The 16708-nt window shown below is 40.8% G+C and overlaps 1 protein-coding gene across 1 annotated transcript in view; it reads left to right on the top strand.

Moving 5' to 3' along the window:
• tmem178bb (transmembrane protein 178Bb) overlaps nt 1-16708 on the top strand; it is a 130242-nt gene that overhangs the window by 104507 nt on the left and 9027 nt on the right. The window lies entirely within an intron of this gene.

The raw sequence follows: 16708 nt of genomic DNA, 5'->3' as shown, positions 1-16708 counted from the left end.
TGCCTTACTAGAATAGTAAAGAGTATAGTAGAAAGTAGAAAGAAGTATGCACTGACAAAGGACAAGTTGGTGGATGCTGAGAGAGAAGACAGTTGTGTTGTTAGTGTTAGCGCTGTTCAACAAGGCTTCACTTTTTACCTGGGTTCACCTCAGCATGTGTTTAATTTATATATAAAGAAAACAGTTTCGCTCTTGATCCATCCTGGATACGTCAACATTTCTAGCCAGATCTTACTTTACTTTGAAATGCATTATTTAATGTTATAATATTTATAACAATGTTCCCCATATTACCCCTCTGTGGCATGCCTCCCTTTATATTGCACATCTCCTTTGATTTGCGTTATCTGGAAGAACTTCACTTCTGCCTGAAATTCAATGTTTTTTCCATTTTTATATTAGAAGCTTAAACTGTAATGCATCACAGTACATGTCTGTAGTAACAAACATAACTTTTAATGATATTATCTAGAAATGTAAATACTGGGAGTCTCACCATCCTCCATCCCACTCATATCAACTCTCCGTCTGCCTTCTCCTCCTACTGTCTTGATCACACTCACACACACTCTGCTTCTGTCTGTCTGCTTTTGGAAAGAGACAACTTCCTTTATCCAGATTTAAGACACAGTTACCAGCCAGAGCTGGAGCTTGAAGCCTCCAGACATTGGAGAAAACCCAGCAGGCCTGATCACTTTGAGTAGGTTTGTTGTCCGTCACAGTATGCACATATGGAGAAATAGCTGAACTCATTTAGACCATAAAATAATTGAGCACTGTGTTTGATATAAGACTGAATATGAGTGACCATTTAGATGCCATTGTACCAAAGGCTTGACAGGGTCTGTCTTGTCTATTTACACTTCTTCTAATTGTCAAAGAATTGTAAATGTTCAAATTAATTATTTCACTTTAATCAACGTCTTGTCTTTGTTGGCTTAAAGGTGAAGAAATAATTGTGAAGCATATCCTTTTGGAGTGGAACAAAAGCTATTGACTATGTTTTATACATCTTTCATTGAAAGTATTTTACTGTTGGTTGTTCATTTACTTCCCTTGTAAATAAGAAAATAATTGATCATAAGGTATTGTTAACAGAAGCTCTACAATTATAGGCGAGAGATTTGGTACACTACTTAATAAAGAATAATCTCACACCTGCTTTCTTTAAATTGATGCCATGAGAGACATGTTAGATAACCTGTATGAAAAAACAAATCAAATGCTTTCATCAAAATTCACAACACTTAACAATTAACTGTGTCTATCAATTGATAAGTTCACTTTTTGACATAATGCACCACTTATAGTTCAACTCTTCATATTCTTTTTTTACACTAACATATTTTATGTATTAGTGTGTTTTAATGCTTGTAAACCAGCTTGAGGATTGTGGGTTTGATTGTAAGACAATCTTGACTTTGTGACGACAGTCAGTCGTGAAGGATCACGTGATGCACACTGGCCCAAAAAGACTTTTCTCAAACACAATCGTTAGAAAAGAAGTGGCTGTTGAACAGTGAATATGTATTTCTAGCACAAACACCCTAAAACAGTAAGACAGTTACCTTTCAGTTCAGAAATGAAATCATGCCGCAGACAAATTTCACCAGTACTTGAAAATATTTGGCAACAGATGATTTGACATGTTATTATATCATTATTTTATGACAAAAAAATAGTGAATGAAAAATTTGTACTTTTGTAGTCATTCACTATAGTTACATAGACCCTACCAGAGGCAGTGTAATAGTACAACACAATCACCAGAATAAATGTTGGCAATGCACGTTTCTTCAAACAATGGACATGCTGAAACTTAACATTTCTTTATGTTGGAAATGTACGTGTGTTTTTTTTCTTGGTTAAATTTTCTATTTTATCTTTTGACAACACTGTGCTTATGGTCTGGTTGGGTTAAGGCACAAAAATGCATCCATTGCAGTCTCTGACTCAGCCTCCTCACCTACCTGTAACTCCAATACCATGACCTCCCAATATGACAGTCGGGTCATAAACATGTAATGTGAACATGATATGACACATATTGTAGAAATGTCAATATACATAGCCTATGACACGTACAAATGTGAACCACCAGTGGTTTGCAGAAACATTGCCTGCCAACATTTGACTCTGGTGACTCGGCTGAGTGATAACACCCAGTTACTTCTGTCACATCATCAGTGAATCTCTCCTGGAGCTGAGAGGGAAAGTGTATTTTTTTGCTCTCTGTCTTCTTAATCTGTCTCTCACAACTTAAAAAATAATTACTTTCACCATCTTTCACCGCAGCTCTCATCCTGCCACTGTTCCTCTTCTCTCCCTACTCCTGGCCGCCTATTAAGATATAATCACAAAGCATTCCAGATGGCCTTCAGTGACAGGATGAGCAACGGAAATGGAGGCACTTCAGGCCTTCAGGTCCCGGACAGATTAATGCCAAAAAGTAGAGGATCCTCTCAGTAACAGTGTAATGTGGTTTCTTTACTTTTTGTGGAGACTAGTTTGATTCCAAGTCTTTCATGTTGTTTGCACATTGAGGTCATTTTGTTGTCTCCATTTGTTCTAGGTGATAGCAGAGGATTTAAGGTTAGGGTTAGGATACTATGTTAGAGTGAAAATATTTTTAACTTGGCTTTACCTTTTGCAAAATGATGCATTAGTGTATTTAATGGAAAGGAAAGGAATGTGTGAGTTAACCAAAATCATCATGTAATTTCCTCTTTCTATTCCTATCTGTGCTTAAGCTCTCAGCTTTGCAAAATCCTTTCTAAATGAGCGACACTCTAATTTCCATGCTCAGAGCATCTAGAACTGCAGATATTAATGGCTAAGAGCTTTCTCTCTCTCCTCCAGCTCTGCCTTTCACTGTTTTCACTGCCTCTCCCTCACTTCTGCTTCCTCTACTGCCTTTGAATCATTCAAACAGCTTTCAGGGTCCAAACTGGAGCGTCGCTCGCTCAACAACTTGGCATTGGTCCCGGAAAGATTAAGAAAATCTTCTCTCGAAAAATGCTGAGTCACACAAGTCCCGTTTATCGGCAATGCCAGTGGAGTGGCCCGTCAAAGGGACGTGCAACAGCCATTAACACAGAGCCATGCAAAACCAATGCTTTAATGATGCTGTGCAGTGATTGGCTGTCAGTGCCTCTGCTCCTCTCTGAGCTTCGCAGCCTTTTAGAAAGAGAATCATATTGTATATTAGCAGAAGGAATATGTCATACAGCTTGGCAGGGGAGGGATCCAGCTTCCTATGGCATCATATTGGAACATTTCCTTTTTCTCTCAGCCAGCAGGTTTCTTTTCTGTTTTTATGATCATCAAATGCTCTGGAATATTAATTAGTTTAGCAGAAGCTGCTGATTTTCATCTCTTTATCCTTTCATTGTAGTTTCTGACCTTGACTAATAGAAATCATCATACAGTTTTTCTCACCCATTAAAGGTAACTATGTAAGAATTTGCCAGCAGTCTGATTTAAACAAACAGGGGCAGCATATCACCAGAGTAACCGCTAACTGCTGCTAGCTGTAGCAGCTGAGTTAGCTGTGCAGCAAGCGGTCGTATTAGCTGACTCTGCTCAGACTGGGAGCTCGGAGTAGCGGGGGATTGTTCGGGTTGTTTGCTATTGGAGTATCACCTCTTGAGGTACAATGTGGTTAGGTGCTAGCTGGTGGGGAGACACCACTGGCAACTGGGTTCAGCTCAGCTGGATTTAGGCACCTGACATGAGAGTGAACACAGCTGGACACCAAACTGGGAGTGGCTGGCATATATCTGCCAGCTGAAGCTACGGGGGCTATCGGACTATATCTTCTGGCAGTATGAAGTGGTATTAGGAGACATAACATCAACACTATTCTTCACACTCTTTTGATAATATTATTTCATTTTTTGAGTGCTTTAAACCAAACTTCTGTGCTGGATGACTCCAATATATATTGATCAGAGTTAGTAGGGACCAATGGTGAAAGACAGCATTGGTCTGTCTGTGATTCCTGCTTTCCTTAGAAACAAAGACCTGCACCACCGCTGCACATTTCGGTGCCCTGTATTGTCATCCAGGATAAATTCTCTCCTTTTAAACACTAGCTCAAATTTTAGATTTCTGCCTGAATTCATACATAACTCTGGTACATAATGACATTTCATGCTGTTGCTGTGCGACTCCTTATATGAAATTTGTGTCTTTTTAATGGCTGAAATTTCTCTTTTTTGTCCTCCTGTGTGCTATGGTATTTTTTTTTTTATCAGCCTTGGATTCAGACTTCATGTTAGAGGATTCAGATGCACACATTTGGAGGCCCAGCAGATTGAATGGACTTTATAAAAGGAAATTGTCAATGGATAAGTCCATTTGGGACACTTGAAGGCAATCAGGGACAAGAAGCAGGCAGACAGGCAGAAATGGGATGCAAACAGGGAACAGGAACAGGCAGAAATGGCTGAGACACATTCGAGAACTAGAAACAGCTGTGGTTCAACTGGGACAGGTAATGGGCAGGCAAGGAAGGACAAAGACTCGCTTTCACTATGCTATTCAGTCTGCCACAAGGCTGGATCGTTCACGCATAAATGAAGGAGGAATTATGGCACGAGGGAAGCATTTCTACCATTGCACAACCCAAACAGGAAGAGGCATTGTTTTCCCAGTTTGCTACATCCAGCTAACAGTGAAAGAACAGGAATAACTGTGGAAACTCTACACTGCAAATGAAAAAGAACCCTCCTGATTGAGGAGGCAAGGAAGGTGAAGAGGGAGTGATAGAAACTGAGGTTCAGTTGATGGAGAGCGCTCCAAGTCTGTTCCCTTGCTGATGTGTGTTTCCCAGAGACAGTTCAAAACTGGCATTCTTTCTGCTAGATCACTAAGTAACAAAACCTGCCTACTTATTTAAAATTATGGGTGTTTTACTCTGCCTTTTCATAGTACTGAGATCAGGGTTTCTAGGTTAAATTGGGATTCTTACAGTTGTTTTTTGCTTTGGACAGTAGCCAGGCCACTAGCGGTAGCCATGTTGCTAGTGCTGTCTTTGCAGCAGTGCCGCCCACAATAACACGACAGGGAAACATTAGGAGGGGGAAATTTGAAAAGTTGTATGTTTCCACTTTAAGGTGTATTCATAAAATCCACCCGCCGGATATATAACTAGTGAGCCTTCTTCTCATCCTCACACCAAAATGTCAACTTTTCACACGAGATATCTCTTAATCTTATCAGCACGGGTTACCAAGTTTGCTGAGCATGAAGGGATACGCTCTTTTAAATGCCCCAGTTAATATGGCACTAAGTTGGCAGTTTTCTGCTGCTATATTGTTAACCAGCACAAACTTGTTAATCCTGTTCAGCACTTGTAAGATGTAGTGAAGAAGTCTCTGAGTCAATATCTGGCCTTTAACATGTTATGATAATGAGAATTTATCACATCATGGCCCTGTTTTAATGTTTATGTCATATCAAAGATCCATTGCAGTTTCATCTTCTGTTGCCATGGAGACAGCAATGGACAGCTAATAGGAGCATGCCACTGTAGTAAAATGCTAGCTATCCTGCTCCGACCAACAGTACCACAGGGACCCATGTGTCCGATGTTCTCCAAGAGACGGCTGTCAGTGATAATTCCCTGTCCGTCCTCTGTCTACCCCTCCCTCTGTATGCACTCAGCCGGCTCCCTCGGGCTCCTGACTCAACCTGCAGGGGTGCTCACACTGCCACTGACTGACACACCATGAAATCACCCATATGGCCCCCACCCCAGAGAAAAGAACGAGGCTTCGCTACGGTGCCACAAAAGCCACAGGGCATTTTGAGAGGGCTTCCTCAGCAAATAGCACATATGTTTAAAGACATCGACTCTGCTCTCACTGCCAGCTCATCCCCATCACACCCACCTTCTCCCTCCTCCCTGCTATCTTGCATAATTTGATTTTCCCACTCCATTGTTTTCTCCCCAGTGGCAGTTGACATGGGGTAATGAAATTAAGCTCTATTCCTCCTCCCCAATGAGCTGTGGCTGCAGGCGGCCTCTGTGACAAGACCACATGCTTACAGCAGCAAAACCTCAGCAAATCTCCGTCTCACTCAAACCTCCTCTACCAACACCTCTCCTCACAAATGCTTCATCACTCTCTAAACTTTTACAGCAGGTTTATATTGTGGTTAGCTTTACACGGCCAATCAGACCTAGTTTGAGTCGAACTTGAGGTTAGGCCTGCAATGACTATTTCACCAATCACCATTTTAAATGCTGAGATGTGGGAACATGGTGACAACTTGTGAGCTTTTAATAAAGAATGGACTCTTACATGTCCATTTTTCCAGCTGAACAAGATAAAGTGTTGGAGTGGGACATAAGAGGGAAAGAAAGATGGCACAGATGTTAAGATGTGTTGCGATTGTTTATTATAAGGTTGATTGAGACTGTTAAGATGGGGATAAAAATGAAGAAAAGGGAAATCAATGTACTCCTGTATTTTTTAATTACATTTTTGTTTTATTTTCAGAGCAAATTTTTCAAAATCTCTGTTATGTATTTTATTTTAAACCTAAAGAAAAGAAAGCATATCCCCACCATTTGCCTGAAGATGACGGAAGATTCCCTGCACCAGTTCACTGGTCACCGAAAATATGTTTCTCCCGTGTAGAAGTGTAGAATCAGGCAAACTGCTGATCAACAGGCAGTGTTTGAGCTGTTACAGACAAGACATTTTCCTCTCCATATATCTGACTGAGAAAATAACATTTGCTCACAGGCACCGAAAGCCATTTCCCTTTTATGAAATAACATTTCTTTGGGCCATTGGTCCTGGAGCAGAGAATGAAATTAAAAGGGAATTGCAGTATGGAGCTGAACAATGGAACCTATTAAGCAGTAGAGAAAGGCAGACAGACAGAGGCCTGTTATATGCTGATACAGTAAACAAATGAGCACAGCTGTTATTCACAGTTATTTCCAGCGCAGCATCAGCAATCAGAAGGATTCAGTGTGAGCTTTTGTCTTTGAAGTCAGTGGTTGTTCTGATCATCTCTGCCTCTAATTCTCATCCACAGTTAGGACATTTATTGTTCTACTGAACATTTCATTATTTTAGTCATTAAGGTTTTGGTCCACTGTTTCTCAGAATGGCAACAACTTTCTCAACTTAAATGCAACAAAAGAACAATGACATCTGGTTTCACTAAATGAGTCTTAACTGTTTTTTTCACTATTAGTAACCAAAATGCTGCAACAGTTTAAACAAATCTGCTGCAACACTAATGGTGACGCACAAGTCACTGGTTCGATTCCCCGGCTACTCCCAGCTGCACGTCGATGTATCCTTGAGCAAGATACTGAACACCAAATTTCTCCTGATGAGCAGGTCAGCACCTTGCATGACAGCCTGTGCCATCAGTGTATGAATGTGTGTATAAATGGGTGAATGTGAGAGGTGTTTTAAAGCACATTGAGTGGTCAGTAGAAAAGCACTATAGAAATACAAGTCCTCTTGCCATCCATTTAACATCACGGTTTGGGTTAAAATCAGTACATTACTTATTTGACTTTTGTTTTCCTGATAAAGACAGGCTCGAGATGAAGCACTGGCATTTTCATGAACACCCATTTCATACAGCAGCACTATGACACAGGTCTGGACAATGCGTGTTCGACCTGTGTTGATCCGATCAAATGAGACAGCTGTCACAGGTTACTCTTTAGTTTTTGCTTTTAGCAAAGGCTCCAGGCTGCAGTGTAGTTTCACTACACTTCACTGTTTACCAAACAATTACAGTGAATTAGATAGAATAATTACCAAATGACATTTTTTGTTTGTCCTCACAAGCACACTGTCTCTTCCTCGCTTCCTGTGCAGTTGGTTAAATTATGTCTTAATGCCAGTATGATTCAATCAGTATCCATCACTAATACAGGCACCTCATCACCTCTGGCTGGCTACTGTAGCTGGCAAATATGTGTGAACAGCAAGTTTGGCAAGTTTCACAAGATCTCTTAGCTTTTTAGTCTGATAAATAAATAATGATGTGATACTGTTAAATGCCACAATCATATAAACACGAGCAAAATAGCCATCACAAACATACCTCAGTCAGAAAAGGCTACCCAGGCCAGCAACTACTCTAAGCTGCAGCGCGGGTCTGTCACTGCCACAGCAGCTTACTAATTCTTTGATTTAATGGGTGTGTGCTTTATGCTTACGCTACTGGGTTAGCTTCTGAAGGACTATGTTCTACTGCTGCGACTCCTTCTTGGCTCAGGGGCTGTGTGCCGTGAGCACAGCGCATCGTTGTCCTTGCCACCTGTATCCAAATATCTCATGTCTCACTCACATTTGAAAAAACAAATACCTAACATGATCATAATGAATGTAATAATGAACATAGCTATTGTTAGTACTGAGCGCTGTGAAGCTTGTATGTTAGTACAGGAAAATTTTGGCTGTACTCTCTCTACCATTCTTGTGCAACTTGCTCATTAATAGCTTTAGAAGTATATCCACCTAGCTTTGTGGAAGAATCATCATGAGCAATGAGTGCATGACATTGATTTATAATAGAACTAGAGACCAGATCCAAAGATATCACCTATTCAGTCCAATGAGAATTGCATTATCAACATGCGAGACACAATTTCAGCATGAACAGTGCAGAAAGAGGTACGATAGACACTGGATAACTGACTGCTGTGCTTCTTTCCCTGTATTCTGTATTCTTGGATGCTTTTCAAACATCCAAAGGAGGTGAAATGTAGTCAACTGCAGGGGCATGGATGACGTCTGACAGCTCCCAGCACTAGCCAACACATAGGCCTGTGTGCCCTGTCTGAATTCTGACTGCCACAAAGACCTATCGAGGATCCACAGACCAAGATAGACAGGCTGACAGCTGCAGAGACATGCATCAAACTGTGCATCAGAGTTTAACAGATCTCTCAGTGAGGAATCCACATCAAACCTGACAGTGCTCAGCCACCCATAAACAGGAGATAAACTGAATGAAGAAGCAACAGGTCTGTTGTTGGAGTCATGTCATAGGACATGCTGTGGTGTGGTAAGTTTGAGCATGGATGTCAGGTTGAACCAGCTGCTCTTTTTACCTGTGTGTCATCCACAGACTGTTAGTGATGTTGCCACAGTTTATTTAGGTGCAGCTAAACAAACTGTGGAGTAAATCTCCCTGTTATGAGTACATGACAGCATCCTTTTGTGTAAGCTTGATTTTTTGTAACCCATACCATTTGTACCTTTAACAGGACAATCATGTACCCCAAGTGACAAAAAGTAAAATCAGTGAAAAACATGCTAAACAAATGATATTTGACTCTAAGGTTACATGTCTCACCTTACATTTCATGCCCAGTGCATCATTTCACCAGCAGCTATTTCTAGAAAAATAACATGAGGTAGTCAAATTCTCATTGCACATTCTTCCATAAATATCAGTTTATGTGTGGGAAACAGTGTACCATCGAGTATACATCCGACCCAGGTCTCGTGTTGCTTACCAGGTTGGATCTTCTGTGTTAACTGAAAAATGAAGTTGGCAGGATGTACATATCAGTCACTACTGTTTGGTTAGAATAAGCTCATCTCTAGCTTTGCCACAGACCTATGTGGATTCATCCAGGGCCTGACAATGGTTTGGGATGGATTTTTGCCATGACTTTTTCTCTTGGGTGGGATATTTTGGTCCAGTAATAAAAGTCTGCAAGGTTGATGCAATAGTTAATTGTCTGACCTTCTCCCAATTAACATAAATAAAAACACTGCAGCACAGTTTCTCTCAACGGGGGTGGTACCGCCCCCCAGGGGGCATTCAAGGAACGTTAGGGGGTGCTGGAAGCAAAACCTTTTCTTTTTTTTTATATTGCAAGACAAAACATTGACAGAGCAAAATCAAACGTGTGAAAGAGATAATGCTAAGGGAGAGAAAATGCACTTAAATATAATAAATATCTAACTTAGCAATATATAAACTAATACCAATACCACTATTGACAATATCACCATTATTACCGTCGTGCCAAAGTTAATAGCACAGTGAAAGCTCCAAAAATATACTTACTGACTATACTAGCATAATTTATTTGTACATTAATAATATGAGAGGTATCATCAATTTTCATTCTATTTTAATGCTTTGTACAGTTGATTCTTTTAAAGTATGAAATTCATTTCTGTACAGTTATGATATCTCATTCCAGCATGCCAAAATTGTAATTATATGTTTACAATGATTATGTCACCAGACATATGCATCCACACACTTTGTGTCAGCACAGATTTGGCCAGAAAAAGTGCATTCAGTTAAAGTCGTCTACTGGCTTTTCTCCTAGTCACTGACAGCCCACTCAGTGTGCCTGTCATTCTGTCTGTTACTGTTAGTCTATGTCAGAGAAGGCTGGAGAAAGGGGGATATGAGGATATGACTCTTTATATTGTTTGCATATTTCTATCCTGTCACAGGATAGAAATATGTTTGGGACTAACAGAGACCTCCCCCTGGACTTACAGTACAAAAAATATGCATTAAAATCTGAAAGGATAATTTTTTACCTGATAATGCTACATTGTGAACAACAAATATGTGTTGAAATTGGCAAGAGAGCTAGTTAGCTTTTAGTTGCCGGGGGGCAGTAGAGTCCTGCAGTGTGTTTGGCTAAGGAAACAACAGAGCTAACAACTAACAGAGCTACAGTAATAGCTTACAGCTAATGGAGTTTATAGAGCTAACGGAGCTAAACACACAGCAGGACTGAGAGCTTCTGTTCAGACGAACATAAAGTGTGAAACGGTAAGCTGATGTTTAATGTGACAATACAACAAGTTTACAGTAAATAAAAGTTGGCTACTAAGTACTTCAGCTGAGTACAGTTTGGAGGTAATTTTGAATGCTAATATTTTTAACTAACAACTACCAATGATAATAACAAAGTAAAGAGAAAAGCATTTTGATTTTGGGATGGTTAAGAGTCAATAGCAGAATAAGCTGTTTGGCAGAGAAGATTTGGCAATTTTTTCATGGGTGCAACCCACATACTCAGCTCTGCTGCTCATCCTACAAATGCACGATCCTTACAAATGTGGCACCATTTAAAAGGGAAATAAACAGGCTTTCCAACGGTATAAGATTTATTGCCAAGAAGCATTGTTACAACAAAGAAATAATCTACCAAACACAAATGTCCTTACTTTGTGTGCTATGTTTATATATCTGTTTAAGTGTACGCTGTATTTTGAACAATTTCGCGCTTTACATTGCCGTCAGACAGCACTTTCCTTTGGGACTACATTCCCTCAACCGTACATCTGCCTTCCTTCAGACAAGCGCAGCTGTGCCTGCAGAGTACTGTCAAACTCTGCAGATCAGCTGTTTGGGTCGGACTGTCAGTGGCTGTCTGGTGGCAATGTAAAGCACCAAAAATGTTCAAAATATAGTGTACACTTAAACGGAAAAATACATCTACCTAAATACATAGCATCTTGCTGATGCTGCCGTTTAGCAGAACAATGCTCTGCCTCCCTGCCAGTCCTATGAGCTACTTCTCCACACAGGAGGAGAGCTGACGGTCATCTACTGCAGGTAATACACTGACTAGAAATAAGTACCTCATGCAACCCCACATCAGAAGACCCAAACTATCACTTTGAGTGCTAATTAGCAAATGTTAGCATGCTAACACACCAAACTAAGAGGATGAGCATGATAAAAATGACCTGCTAATTTCAGGATTAGGGCGGTGTCCAATTTTTAATTCAGTTAAACCATCTCCCAATATTTCCCACAGAATACGGTATTACTGCCAGCTGATTACAAATCACATTGTAGGCTTTGAGGGAGCTGCCAATTGCTGCTAAACTGTTCCCTGCCACGAGGTGCCGCACTACTGCAGTGCACTTCAACTGTAATCTTCCATCTTATGTCACATAAAATTTCTAAGATGGTATTATGTTAATTTTAAGGTCTCATTTTATATGAAGCACTCACTGCATGTTATTTATTTGTTGTCAGATATTTTGAGCTGCATTTCTTGTAGCTAGCCAGTGAGGAGGGACTGCAACAGCTGATCAGGGTGGCATGTTTACTGGGGAAACTACAGGTCACAGTCCCCGGTATTGGCACTGCCACTAAGCACTGAAGGAGAGGCCTGAAATGTCTCCCTTCTGAGGAGAGGCTGTCACATGACACGCAAATATGAGGACTCATAAACATCCAACCTGTCATGTGCACATTTATTATATACACGCACACATGGTACAACAGAATTCATGACGTTAATGAAACCCATCCCCTACTCAGGAAGTTAGCATGTTAGCATCTCCATATCGTATCGTGTGTTTTCCATGCTTATGCTTTCCATGGTTTACTGTGTTATACAGAATCAAGTGTACTATTCTGAGAACCAATTTGTCAGATGGCTAGTACTCGTCAACTATTACCACCAGCAGTCTTCTTCTCTGTCTTCTTTCTCTCTCTAATGGGCCCACATCTGTCCATCTGGCTCCAGGTAGAATAGGTGTTTCAGCACGTGTTCATGCAGGAGAGGAGTAGCAGTGCTGTGTAATCATTGCTACCAAGGGGGAACTTCTTCTAGAGTAGGCCACGAGGGATATTGCTCCATATTTGTTCTCTTCAATGCTCAAACTCGTGGAGTCCCACTGTGACCTGCAGAGAACATGCTGAGGGTTAATCTGACCTGACAGAAGGACTGTTGGGCTGCAGAGTGAGGGGAAAAATTGCTTGAAGTAGAGCAAGAACTCATAGTGACTTACATCAGCTTCAGCTAGCCTTTAGCCTTCTGTTAAAACATATAAAGCATAAAGGTTAATCTCAACTCTCATTAGTCGTGTGTATAAATAAGTTGGTTGAATGAATGTACAATTTAAAAAAGCTTCAACCTCAGTGGAGTATGAATGTGCTCAGAAAATCATTCTGGCAATTGTGTGGATAAGAGTATTGATGCCGTACACAAACCGGGTTCAGGCCATGCAGGGTACGGACAACAATTTAGAAATGATTTCTAGGTTTGTGTTCAGTCAATTGGAATAGTGCTTTCAAGTCCTTATAACAAAACTATGATATAAAAATAAATACGTTTGTTGTTTTAATAAGTAATAAGCTGTATTAAGTGATTAAGTGAGTTTAGTGTTAACTCTACTTCTGTTTCACATCCACAGCCATAGAACGATGCCTTTTCGAAGTAATCTACACTGTGCATGGCTGTAATCAGGGTAAACAGGCAAGCTGTAACCATGATAACAACTGCATGATTGGGTAACACAAACTCAGTGCTTCAGCTTACATTAACTGCGTTGGACTCGAGTTGGGTTTGGATGTAAAAAATAGAAACCCCCGGAGAGTTTGGGTCGGGCCTGGTTACTTCTCTCTAAGTCTCAGTCGGGTTCTGACAGAGAAATGTTGCCGCGAGCTTCACTCTATTATGGATCACACATCAAAACAGCAGTTTATTGAGGAACAGAAGTACAAAATATTCAACATGGAATTATTTTTTGAATATGCTCTGTGATTAAAGTTAAAAAGAAAGAGCATGTCTGACAGTGTGGACGCTCAAAAAAATTAATCATGATTTCTGCAGCGTCACTGACTGTCATACTGTATATAATATGAACTTGGTGGAAGCTGTCTATTATATATCACTGTAAAGGCCTGGGGTCACCATGGTTACAGTGTGTGACTGACAGGCCTCCTGACAGGGAGTCACACATGAGCTCCTTCCTCAAAGTCATGCACAGGCATCAGCATCTGCATGTGTCTAAAATGGCTCTCGGACAGTCAGGCAGAAAAAAATGCTTCAGACTTTGAAATATTGTTACATTTCTTAGAGGTGCTCTCCATGTCCGAAGACACCTTTAGCGTGACGTTACAGAGGAGTAGAAATTTGAAATGCAGATCGCATGGGTTGGACATGAATAATGTCGATTTTATATTTCTTCATCATAGTGAGAGGTGAGAACAGATGGAATTAAGTACCAGTTTGTAAACTCTTTGCTGCACAAACGTACAACATACACATTGTCAATTTATTTGAATTTGTGTCTGAGTGAATGTAAATTCCACCTCTCTCTTTGTCCAACACGGTTCACCCGTCGAGTGCAACAGCTTGATCCAGGATGTTGTGTTGAAGACAGGTTACAGCTGTCTCTGATTTCCTCTTGTTTGGCCAGCCAGATTCCCATTTGTCCATTTCATCTCCCTGTGACCTGGTTGGTCAGGTTGGATGGTTCAAAGATGCTGTGGACAGTGATCATCTCAAATCAGTAAAGCTGGAAAAATTTACCCAGGCACTGCTGCATGCACCGCTGTTACAAGTATGTTGTACTTGGCTACATACCAGCAGAGATTTCACAGCAGGTGTGTTCTGTCAGGTCCAGCAGTGTATAAAGTATTCAGACTTTTAGTAAATACTGCTTTACTCAATTGCGTGGCTGGGACAAGACTCGGCCGTGCCAGAATCGTGAAAACTCAATCACAGCACTACAGTCACCGTATGGGAAGTAATAATCTAGCGCCGAAGTGGTGGAGAGACCAGGTAGATAAAGCCAGAGGGTGATGAGATGATCTGGGACAGGTGTGCCACTGTGCTGCTGCTGCTGCTGCTGCCACGCCCACAGACACACACACAGGAGAAGGAGCAGGTTAGGGAGAAAAGGAGTTGGTAAAAGCAGATAGGGAGAACAGAACACAGAAAAACAGGAAAACAACCATACTGCCACAGTAGCACCGTGACAGCATCTATGCTAACCTCTTGAGGAGCTGTCATTTCAGATCCAGGTAACATTCTGGATCTGAACATTGAGTTTGATATTGGATTAGGCTTGTTTGAATTAAAGGGGACTAATGGGCCTTGGTGGAATATGCGCTCTACCACTCTGCCATTCATACTTATAGCAATTTATGAAGCAGAAAAGGACAACATTTGCCCCTGAAGTGTGGAGTAAAAGTATAAAGTAGCAAAAGGATGAAAATACTTCCACAAAAAAGTATCACAAAATTGTACTTAAGAACGGTAAACTCGGTAAACGGTAAAATATAGATAATAAACAATAAGGAAAATATAAACACAGTATGATAACCTGCACTGACTATCAGATTGGATCGACTGAAAGAACAAAAACTTGATGATAAATAAATGTAATGCATAAAATATTCAGATTTATACCAAGTTATGATGCTGTTAATGGTGCCTTTACACCAGCACAGTGCTGTAAAACAAATCTTTATTTTGGTTATGTGTCTATATGACATCCACACCTTCACTTTTAACTGCACCATTTAAATGTCAAGCCACTGCCTCCCTCCACTAATCCTTTACTGGTGGGCAGACATATTGTTGTCCTTTTCTTGCCACATAAGGCTGATGCTCCTTTTACACCACTTCCTCAGATGCTGCTCATGCAGTTGATGTCAGCTGCGATTCTTGTTTTATGGATCACTGTCATAATGTCAATGACCAATTGAGACACAACAGTTTAACGTTGTGTATACAGTGTTAACAGGAGGGGCGGAGCACATAGCCCCGGGGGGTTCCAGCACCTAGCACTAGTGTAGAGGGCTGTCTGTTTGGTCTGGTGTCATGACATTTGTTGGTTGGTTAGAGGAGGCTAAAGTCATTTTAAAACAGTTCATTTTCACTACCTGAGGCCAATAGATAATTGCTGTCCATTACAGTGGGTTTTGGGTGTGAAGGGGATTTATTTAGAGCTCAGTAGTGAAGCTGGAGAAACATGTACAGCATGTACTACATTACAGGAGGTTAGTCTTCTATTGTTCGACATTTATGCTCTCAGGCCAAATGTTTTGACCTTTCTCACTCGACCATATGGTGTCCTCTACCCCAGCCGTGTGCCAGCCTCTGGCTTCCCGCTCTCCCCCATCCTCCCCCTGACAGAGCAGTTCATCCATGACATTCTAATCTACTTCAGGGAAGTCAGGGTTTTGCTTGGAGCTCTTTCTCCTCTATCCTCCTCTTCATATTTCAGCCCCTTTCTGCAGCCAGTCGCTGTCAGTGTCATTACCCTCCTGCAGAGCACACTGTTGTCTTTGTGGCAGAGCCTGGCCTTATTCATACTCTATGTCTCTTCTTCTGTTTGGACTCACAGTTGTCTCTACAAAATGGGCCACATTCAAAGACTGCACTCAAATTTAAATTATTTTCATTTCTTTTTTACCATAATGGTCAATACTTATTTAAGTAGTGTCTGTTTCTGTTGCCCTCCATCGGTGCACAGTTTGTCTTCCAAAACTGAAGCATGCCTACTACCAATAATTAGACTACTATGAATACAAAGCTTATAATAATTATAATATTCTTGATCCATTTCTGGTCAAACATCTTGGTCCTCTAAATGTCCAGTGAATCCATGTAAAGTGTATGCTCTCAGAAGCGGGCACTCTTAGTGAAGTAAAGGCTTGTGTATTTAGCATTCATTTTTTTTTCCAAAATTAAAGTTTGCCTCGACTGTTGAAGAGTCTGACAACTGCACAGACACTTCCCCATGTCCTAGACATCACTGTCAAAAGTAGTGTTACATAAAAAGTTGCATTAGGTAAAAGTAGAATATTTTTCACTTCTTAGGACAGCTTGCATTCATGCACATATTACAGGGAGAGGCTACAATGGTAAAGGTGACTTCTTGTACTTCACTGATCTATTGGCACATCTGGCCATTTGACATTCAGGTGTTTC

This window comes from Pagrus major, chromosome 14 (genome assembly GCF_040436345.1).
Source record: "Pagrus major chromosome 14, Pma_NU_1.0".
In the NCBI taxonomy this organism is placed as follows: domain Eukaryota; kingdom Metazoa; phylum Chordata; class Actinopteri; order Spariformes; family Sparidae; genus Pagrus; species Pagrus major.
This window is presented reverse-complemented; position numbering and strand designations above follow the sequence as displayed.